Source organism: Diceros bicornis, chromosome 6 (assembly GCF_020826845.1).
Source record: "Diceros bicornis minor isolate mBicDic1 chromosome 6, mDicBic1.mat.cur, whole genome shotgun sequence".
NCBI classification, from domain to species: domain Eukaryota; kingdom Metazoa; phylum Chordata; class Mammalia; order Perissodactyla; family Rhinocerotidae; genus Diceros; species Diceros bicornis.
Window position 1 is genome coordinate 82,348,499 of NC_080745.1, and position 10,116 is coordinate 82,358,614.

Here is a 10,116-nt window from a genome sequence, read left to right on the forward strand (position 1 = left end):
GTCACTTCATCAGTGTTTAAAATGGCAACATCACTCCCGTCCTTCCACCCCCCTTTTTCCTTCATCCCTGCCCTGTTTCTCCATAGCATGTATCACCTTCTAACATGCTACATTTCCTTACTTATTATGTGTGTTGTCTGTTTCTCCCTACAGTCCTACCTTCACCCTGCCTTCCATTCTCCCTGGAATGTAAGCTCTGCTGTCCCAGCACCGAGAAGAAGGCCTGTCACCCAGGAAGCACTCAAGAAAAATGTGTTGATGAATCAAGAGAAGAAATACCGGGGCCGCCCGGTGGCGTAGCGGTTAAGTGCTCGCACTCCGCTGTGGTGGCCCGTGGCCCAGATCCCGGGCACGCACCAATGCACCGCTTGTCAGGCCATGCTGTGGTGGCGTCCCATATAAAGTGGAGGAAGATGGGCATGGATGTTAGCCCAGGGCCAGTCTTCCTCAGCAAAAAGAGGAGGATTGGCAACAGATGTTAGCTCAGGGCTGATCTTCCTCACAAAAAAAAGAAGAAGAAATACTTATCTCCTCTCTCCCCAAACTCCACTAAGATGACAGAAAGGACGGTAAAAACAAGATGTATCTTTATAACAAGGTATAAACCCACCTGGACAAGGTTTATGGGAAAGGAGGCAAAAATGGAAGCGAGATTTCAACCAATCTGAAGAAGACAGCAAAGCAGAAACTGATTTAACAAGAGGAAGGAGCTGCAACCCAAAGGCAGGCAGCTGGGTGCTGGGGAGAAGAGGCCAGTTTACCTTGCGAGCCTCACACGAGCCCCAGACTGAAAAGCACAGGGCACAGACAGTGGGGCAGGCAAGGGCTGGAGACAGGGGTGGGATAACAGTCTGCATAAGAAGGCTTCGGGCACCCTTCCACCCCAGCCCAGGAAACCAGAAATTATTGTGGGAAATACGGAGGCACAGAAGCTGTGGACTTAGGGACCGCTGACTGAGCTGAGGTGCAGATGAGGCTCTGGGCTATCGGAGAGTTAAGTGCAAGTCTGCGTCCAGAATTGTGAGGCTCCTTCCCCTCCCTGCACCCAGAAGGCCAGCAGCCAGATGTCCTAGAAAAATTTAATATCTCCCTCCCTCCAAATAAAACAAAACACAATAGATATTAACATTTAGGGGTTCCCCAAAGTTAGCATGCCCAATCACAGAGAAATACATTGTCTTCAAGCTTCCTTCACATTCATACAGCTTTGACACCTCCCTCTCAAATATGAGGAGTATACAAGGATCACAGACATTTAAGGAATGCCTCCAACACGAGAGAGACACCAAAGTAAACAGAAGATAAGAATTCAGGGGAAAACCAATAGAGAGAGTAGAACAGATCTTTTTTAAAACTATAATTATCTTAGAGAGTAGAAAAACTATTGTATCCATAAAACAAGAAAGAAAGGTTGGAATATAAAAAATTGAGAGAACAAAACATTTTGAAAAAGGGTTGGAAGAACAAGTCAACGAAATCTTCTAAAAATTAGAACAAATGAAGAAATGTAGAATAGGAGAGAAAGAAAAAAATTAGAGAATCAGTCCAAGGAATAGGAGTTCCAGAAAGACATTACAGAGGAAATAGTAGAGAGGAAATTAAAGATATAATTCAAGAAAATTGCCCAGATTGAAGAAAACATCTCCAAATTGAAAGACCCCCACGAGGTGGGCCTACAACAAAGTATACCAGCATGAAATTTCAGAACACAGACAATTTCCAAAAATCTTACAAAGAGCACACTGTTGGTGGGAATATAAAATGGTACAACCACTTTGGAAAGCAGTTTGGAAGTTTCTTAAAAAGTCAAACAGGGGCCAGCCCAGTGGCGCAAGCGGTTAAGTGCACGCGCTCCACTGTGGCGGCCAGGGGTTTGCAGGTTTGGATCCTGGGCACGCACCAACGCACTGCTTGGTAAGCCACGCTGTGGCGGCGTCCCATATAAAGTAGAGGAAAATGGGCACGGATGTTAGCTCAGGGCCACTCTTCCTCAAGAAAAAATAAAAGGAGGATTGGTATCGGATGTTAGCTCAGGGCTAGTCCTCCTCACACACACACAAAAAAGTCAAACATATACCTACCATAATCCAAGCATCCCACTCCTAGGTATTTACCCAAGAAAAATGAAAGCATATGTCTGTAGAAAGACTTGTACATGAATGTTCATAGCAGCTTTATTTGAAATATCCCTAAACTGGAAACAACCCAAATGTCCATCAACAGCTGAATGGATAAACAAATTGTGGTACAACAGAATCAATAAAAAATAATGAATTATTGATATATTCAACAATATGGATGAATCTCAAAACAATTATGCTCAGTGAAAAAGCCAGACCAGAAGGGGTACATATTGTATGATTCCATCTAGGTAAAAGTCCAGAAAATGCAAACTCAACCATAGTGACAGAAAGTAGATCAGTGGTTGCCTGTGGGTAATTGGGAGTCGGGGTGGGGGCTGGGGTGAGAAGGCTGAATTTCAAAGGGACAGAGGAAAGTTTTGGGGTGATGGATATGTTCATTATCTTGATTGTGGCGATGGTTTCACAGGTGTATACATGTCAAAATTTAAATTGTATACTTTATATATGTGCATTTCATTGTACGCCAATTGTACATCAATAAAGCTGTTTGTAAAATCACTTATGAGTTGAGAATGTAAACGGTGCAGCCCCTTCGGAAACAGTTTGGTAGGTCCTCAAAAAGTTAAATGTATATACATATATACATATATGCCACATAACTCATAAATTCCACTTCTACATATCTACCCAACAGAAGTGAAAATAAATGTCCACACTAAAACTTCTACACGAATGTTCATAGCAGCATTATTGATAATAGCCAAAAAGTGGGAACCACCCAAATATCCATCAACTGATGAATGGATAAACAAATGTTCTATATCCATATATTAGAATATTATTTGGCAATAAAAAAGGATGAAGTCCTGGGGCTGGCCTGGTGGCATATGCGTTAAGTTGGTGCGCCCTGCTTTGGTGGCCCGGGGTCCGCAGGTTTGGATCCTGGGCGTGGACCTACGCACCACTCATCAAGCCACGCTGTGGCAGTGTCCCATATACAAATTAGAGGAAGAAGGGCACAGATCTTAGCTCAGGGCCAATCTTCCTCAGCAAAAAGAAGATTGACATCAGGTGTTAGCTCATAGCCAATCTTCTTCACACACACACACAAAAAAAGGATTAAGTCCTGATGCATGCTACAACATGAATGAACCTAAAATGTGTTACGCTAGGTGAAAGAACCATCACAGAATACCACATATTGTATGATCCCATTGATATAGTAAAGTCCAAAATAGGCAAATCTGTGGAGATAGAAAGTAGAGTAGTGTTTACCTAAACTTGGAGACAAGGGGAGAAGGGGGAGTGACTGCTGATAGGTACAAGCTTTCTTTTGGAGATCATGAAAAAGTTCTAAAATTAGATTATGGTGATGGTTGCACAACTCTGTGTACTAAAAACCATTTAATTGTAGCTTTAAATGGGTGAACCCTATGGTATATAAATTATATCTGAACAAAATTTAAAAAAAATTTTTTTTAATTTACAAAGATAAAAAACAGGTCACATAGAAATCAAATTGTCACTGGACTTCTTGGAAAGCTGCTGGAGCATACGCTGCAACAAAAATGAAAAAATGCAAAAAAAGAGGGAAACAGGCTCCCAGGAACTGGGGACCCAATGTGAGAGGCACAGTCCCCGTTGGTATGACGGGTGTGCGGCAGAGCGAGGGCAGCCAGTCCAGATGAAAGGATGACAGCGAAGCCTCCAGGAGCCTCATTTGACGAGTCTGAATGTTTAGAAATTGTATTGAAAAGCATTTGATAACACTGTTGCTGTATTTGGTTAAAATTAGTGACAAGTATATAGAAAACTAAGTAAAGAAAAATCAGACAATTACTAACTCTGGGAAAAAACCCAAAAAGTACAAGAAAGAAAACAATCAAAATATAGTATTTGTGGTCAATATTGACATATTCATAATTAGTAAACACTATTAACTGAAAACTTTGATATATTCAGGGGAGGGGGATTGAGAAGAATGAAAAGTAAGACAGTTAAATCCTCATCTACTGTATAGGAAGTCAGCAGAAAAATTCTGAAATTGTTGCAGGAAGAAACAGCAGTACTGTGCATTGTTCATGATCTATGGAAGTAAACATCAGAAGAAACAGTTAGATATAAAAAATGGCGGCCCCTGAAGAAAAAGGAGTATGCTTGGGAGAGGATGGTGAAGGGGAGTGCTATTTTTCATTGACTTTTAGTACTACTTGACCTTTTAAACCATTTTAATGAAAATAAAAAGTAATTTAAAAAATTCTAGTAATCACCACATGCCAAGTGCATAACAAAAGAGGTAAGACTTGGTGACATCTCCAGTAATAGCAGCAGCTGGATTTCACTGAGCGCTTACCCTGTGCTCAGCACTGTCCTAACAGTATTTTAAATACTGTTCTCATGTAACAACCCCCTCCAAGGGTCTCAATCCTAGACCGCCTCTCATGGTGGCTGGCTCACCAACTGCAAGTAAAACCATGGCTCTTCATGTATTAAAAAGCACATTCACACATATTTCCATTTGATCTTCACTAAACCTCGTGATCTAGGAATATACCGACATAGAAGCTGAGTCTCAGCGAGGTTTGGAGAACTGCTCAATGTCACAGGGACAAGTGCAAATGGAGGGCTGGGCGTCAGGTCTCTTGGCTCCCCGTGCTCCTTACACAACTGCCTCACACCCGTGAAAAAATGATTTTTAAAAATCACTGTTCCAGGTGTTACTTTGTAACACCGTTCCCTTGTGGTATTTTTAAATGTTAAAGGAGAAAAGGGTTTGGCATTTCCAAGAATCTTAACCTGGACTTGGCTTCAAATCTAGATATAATATCCTCTGAAGAGCAAAAAAAAAAAAAAAAGATACATTTGTGCACACATCCTCACACATATACATATGAGGCGTGACCACAACACAACACTGTTCTGGGGGTTTTGATCAATCGTACTGCAACACACACCTCCCACTAAGTGTTGCCCAGTGTGATCACGCAGACACTCCCTGAGGCGACTGGGCAGCTGCCCTTGCTCAGTCCTTTTCAAAACTTCTCCTTTGGAATGTCGTATTCTTTTGGGTATTTCTAATAGTGAACAATATCTTGTGGACTTAACTGGTTTTTGGAAACCGCCAAAAGCTATTAGATGAAAATTGGCAGAATGAGGCGGTTGATGTAGTGGTGAAATGCTGGTGGGGGGATGTGAGACACGCTATAAAACAGCTGAGCCAGTTTACTGGTGTGGCTTATAAACCATGCCCGAAAATGACTTCACAAGAATCAGCATTTGGGAAGAGGATTACAGATGACTGCTTTTTAAGACAAACACATAGTTCATATTTTAGATACATAAAATCTGGTACGATTAGAAGAGATTCACTCTATAAAAGCATTAAGTTACATTACTAAAGTTTATGGCCATCATATAATACACTCACAAGTGTTTCTCACCACTTAATAAAAACAATGGACATTTTGTGAATTAATCAGCCCTATAAGACAGAATTCAAAAAACATTTAAGAAATTATTTTTTTTAACCCAAGCCTAATTGATATAGAAAAACAGAAAAGTTTTAATGGTTTTTACTAAGTCTTCTGGTTATTCATCTATGCTTATAAACTAATCTCTAAAACTCTTTAAAATGTTTCGTAAAAATCATAAAATCCAACCGAGAAATAGTTAGAAAGCAATCTTCAAAAGATAGATCATTTATCAATATGTTCCCATTTACGATTTCCAAATACCTTTTGATCAGCCATCAAATTTCACCTAAAACAGGTGTTTACATGTGCTTGTAGGAAATGTGTCGAAAAAGGTAGTAAACACATAAGAAAATCATCTGACAAAAATGCAGGGACTACAAATCATGTTGTCCTAGCTTAAATTTTAGCCAGATAGAAACTTTCCTGAATCACTACTTCCTGGATGTACATTGACCAAGTTCTCAGGAAAGTACTCTGGCTCACAAGTTTAACATTTTTATCAGGTGTTAAAGGAATATTACATGTGAATTTTTTGTGTGTGTGTGAGGAAGATCAGCCCTGAGCTAATATCCATGCCAACCCTCCTCTTTTTGCCGAGGAAGACTGGCCCTGGGCCAACATCTGTGCCCATCTTCCTCCATTTTACATGGGACGCCGCCACAGCATGGCCTGACAAGTGGTGCCCCGGTGCACGCCCAGGATCCAAACCCGGGCTGCCAGCAGCAGAGTGCACACACTTAACCGCTACGCCACAGGGCCGGCCCCACATGTGAATTTTTGTACCCTAAGGAAAAAAAACATGAGGCTGGCCCCGTGTCCTAGTGGTTTAAGTTTGCACGCTCTGCTTTGGCAGCCCGGGTTCTCGAGTTCAGATCCTGGGCACGGACCTACACCACTCATCAGCCATGCTGTGGCGGTGACCCACATACAAAATAGACGACGATTGGCAGAGAGGTTAGCTCAGGGCAAATCTTCCTCAGCAGAAAAAAACAACACTGCAATAATATACGAAGCCATAACTCAGATTTTGAAGATACGTGGGGTGGAAAAATACATGTGTGTATACATACACATATGAACATATATGTATATATGCACATTATGCATGCATATATACATATTTAAATGAGTTTATAAGCGAGCTGAAAAGCAGTGAGCGTTGTTGGCACTCAACCAGCCAGATAAATGCATTTTAGAGACAGTCTGTAAAGCCTGCATCTCTCAAGGGTAGGCATTACTTCCACACAGAGATCTGGCAATCGTCAGATCCACAGTTTTAAGCCCAAAGATCTTTCCATAAAAAGGAGTTACCTTTATGGGGAGGCAAATACCACACATTTCTGGTTATCAGAATCATTAGATGATCTCTATTGATAAAGACAGGAGACTCCGTTAACAATACTGAGTTTTATATGCTTCCAGTCATAAATACCAAAATACTTTAAGAACTGTAAATCCCACATATTTATATAAAAGGCTATACAGTGCCATTTTAGATCCAGTCTGTATTTTGAAGAGATTTATAGATACAGGTGATATTTGTTGCCAGGCACTCTTTACAACCTCAATCTCTCCAGCTGAGGCCAAGTCTGTTCTCAGCTACCACTAACCTCGACCTTTTTTAGTCAGGGTCACCAGAAAGTTTTTTCACCCTTAACATAAACAGCAGTAAATTCTCCAACTGCAAACATACCATTCTCGACTTTACGGGCTAAATGGACATGTGGCAGTTGAGGAATAAAGACCTTTATCTGCTACGTTTTGCAGGCATTTAGAACCTCCTAGTATTGCTGAGGTTGATGATCCACCTTATTTCTTCAAGCCTAATATTTTATGCCATTGGATTCAAAGTGCCAGTAGATTAAAATCACCTTAAAGCAATTTAAGTTAAGAGGAAATCCACTAATAAACGGATGATTAGCTGAGACCCTGACTCACCTAATGTCTTAACTAAGTTCTGTCATATAAAATGGACACTTGATAAGGCAAAGATGTACCGTTTCTCTAAAGGAAAAGCATCTAAGAACAGTCCCCTAACAAAAAGAAAGCTGAGTCAATTTACACGGAGACTCTAATTCTGGCAGAGAGAAAATGAGAAGAGATTGGAGTGCAGTGACAAACCCAAAAGGAAAATACTATCTAGGACCAAGCAGTAAGGATTCTGCTTATTTTTAATGTGATCTATAAAATTAAAAAACTATATACTTCATTGTGGTGAAAATACACAACATAGAATTTGCGATCTTATACTCACATTTATATATATTCACATTGTGAAACAGATCTCCAGAACACTTTCATCCTGCAAATCTGAAACTATACCCATGAAACAATTTCCCTTCCCCCTTCCCTTCAGCCCCTGGTAACCACCATTCTACTTTGTTTCCATGAATTTGACCACTTTAGATACCTCATATAAGTGGAATCATACGGTATTTGTCTTTTTGTGACTAGCTTGTCTCACTTAGCATAATGTCTTCAAGGTTCATCCAGGTTGTAGCGTGTCACTTTCCTTCAAGGGTGAATAATATTCCATTGCATGCATATACATTTTGTTTATCCATTTATCCCTAGATGGACATTTGAGTTGATTCCACTCTTGGCTATCATGAATAGGGCTGCTATAAACGTGGGCGTACAAATATCTCGATAGTCTGCTTTCAACTCTTTTGGATATATACCCAGAAGTGGAATTGCTGGATCATATGGTAATCCTATTTTTAATTTTTTGAGGAACCACCATACTGTCTTTCATAGCAGTTGCACCATTTTACAATCCCACCAACAGTGCCCAAGGGTTCTAATTTCTCCACATCCTCACCAACACTTGTTATTTTCTGTGGGGTTTTTTTGGATAAAAAAATTATATACTTTTTACATCCACAGTCAAGTTTTCTAGTTTATGTTACCAAAAGTTTTTTTTTTTTTTAAAGATTTTATTTATTCATTTTTTTCCCCCCAAAGCCCCAGCAGATAGTTGCGTGTCACAGGTTCACATCCTTCCAGTTGCTGTACGTGGGACTCGGCCTCGGGTTGGACGGAGAAGTGGCGCCTTGGGGCGTGCCCGGGATCCGAACCCGGGCCGCCAGCATCAGAGCGCGCGCACCTAACCGCTAAGCCACGGAGCCAGCCCCAAAAGTTTTTTTAAAAATTGGAAATAATTGTCTAAAATTTTTCAAGTATCTAAACTGTATATAGTTGATTAGATCATTGTTCCCAGAACTTAAATTTTAAGATCTTTTTGTTAATTTTATATTTCTTATTCTTTCTTTTGAACACCCTGTGCTTATTCTAGTCCATCAGGGAGCAGGTAAGAGGCCATTCAACAGTAAGCCTAGTGACAGCTGACAGTGGTAGAGAAGGGGAAGAGGAGGGACATGCATGACGAGGGCAGAAGAGAAGATTTTGCATCCACGCTGGCTTCCCTCTTGGATAGTTCCTTTCCAGCCACTGCCACAAGCACCTTCAGGAACACCGACAGGAGCTCCTGAAAGGAAGCTAACTTGCCTGTTGCACAAAACAGCTGAGAACAGAGGCTCCCATCACCAACAGAGGACACCTTGGTTGCCAGAGGAAGCTCTCAGTGGCCGGCTTGACTTTGGGAGATATCCAAGCAACAGGTGGGAGGTGCAGCAACTCTACCTTGGAAAACAGACCTATACTGCTTCCTTCATCTATGCATTTACCTTATTCTAACAGATATAACCAGACTGCTGCTCCAGGTTTGTACATAACGCATCTATTTCCTTTCCGTCCCCAATCCTATGTTATTATTTGCCATTAAGCCTTTTGTATAAGTAATAGTTTGCAAATTTACCTCATATAAACTCATTCATTCATTCAACAACTATTCATTAAGCATTTAATACATAGGCACTATAAGTGGTAAACAAGAGAGAAAATTCCTACCCCTGTGGAATTTATTATCTGGTAGAACTTCATGAATCAAATAATCACATAAATATATATGTCTATTGTTTCAAGGACCAGAAAGAAAAAAACAAAGGGATAATGAAAGTATAACTGAGAGATCCTTAAATGAGATGTGGGGATGAGGCAGAGTAAGGCAAGCCTTTTCTGAAAAAAATGACAAGTTGATGTAAATAGCCAGGTAGACAGTGGAAGAAGAGCTTTCTAGATTAAGTAGGCACGTGCAAGGGCCCTGAGGCGGGAAAGCTCAGTGAATAAAAGGAACTAAAAGATAACCAGGGTGACTGGAGCTTGCTAACAAAGAGGGAGAGGGGGAGAAAGGCTAGACGGGCGGTAGGCACCAGTTGTGCAGGACTATAAAGCAGGTACAAGGACTTGGGATTTTATGCTAAGTGTAATGGGCAGTAAGTTACGCATTTTCAGGCTACGTGTTAGTAGATGTTTTTTTAAAAATTAATGCAACTGTTATAGAATAGTCTCTAAGATTTATTAAGTGAATAAAGAGAGGCACAGAACAGTGTATACAATAAGCTATCATTTTTGGGAAAAAGGGAGGGAGAATAAATGTTCATCTGTAAATAGGTATCTCTGGAAAAACAGAAGACGCTGGTAACATTGGTGCCTTCTGA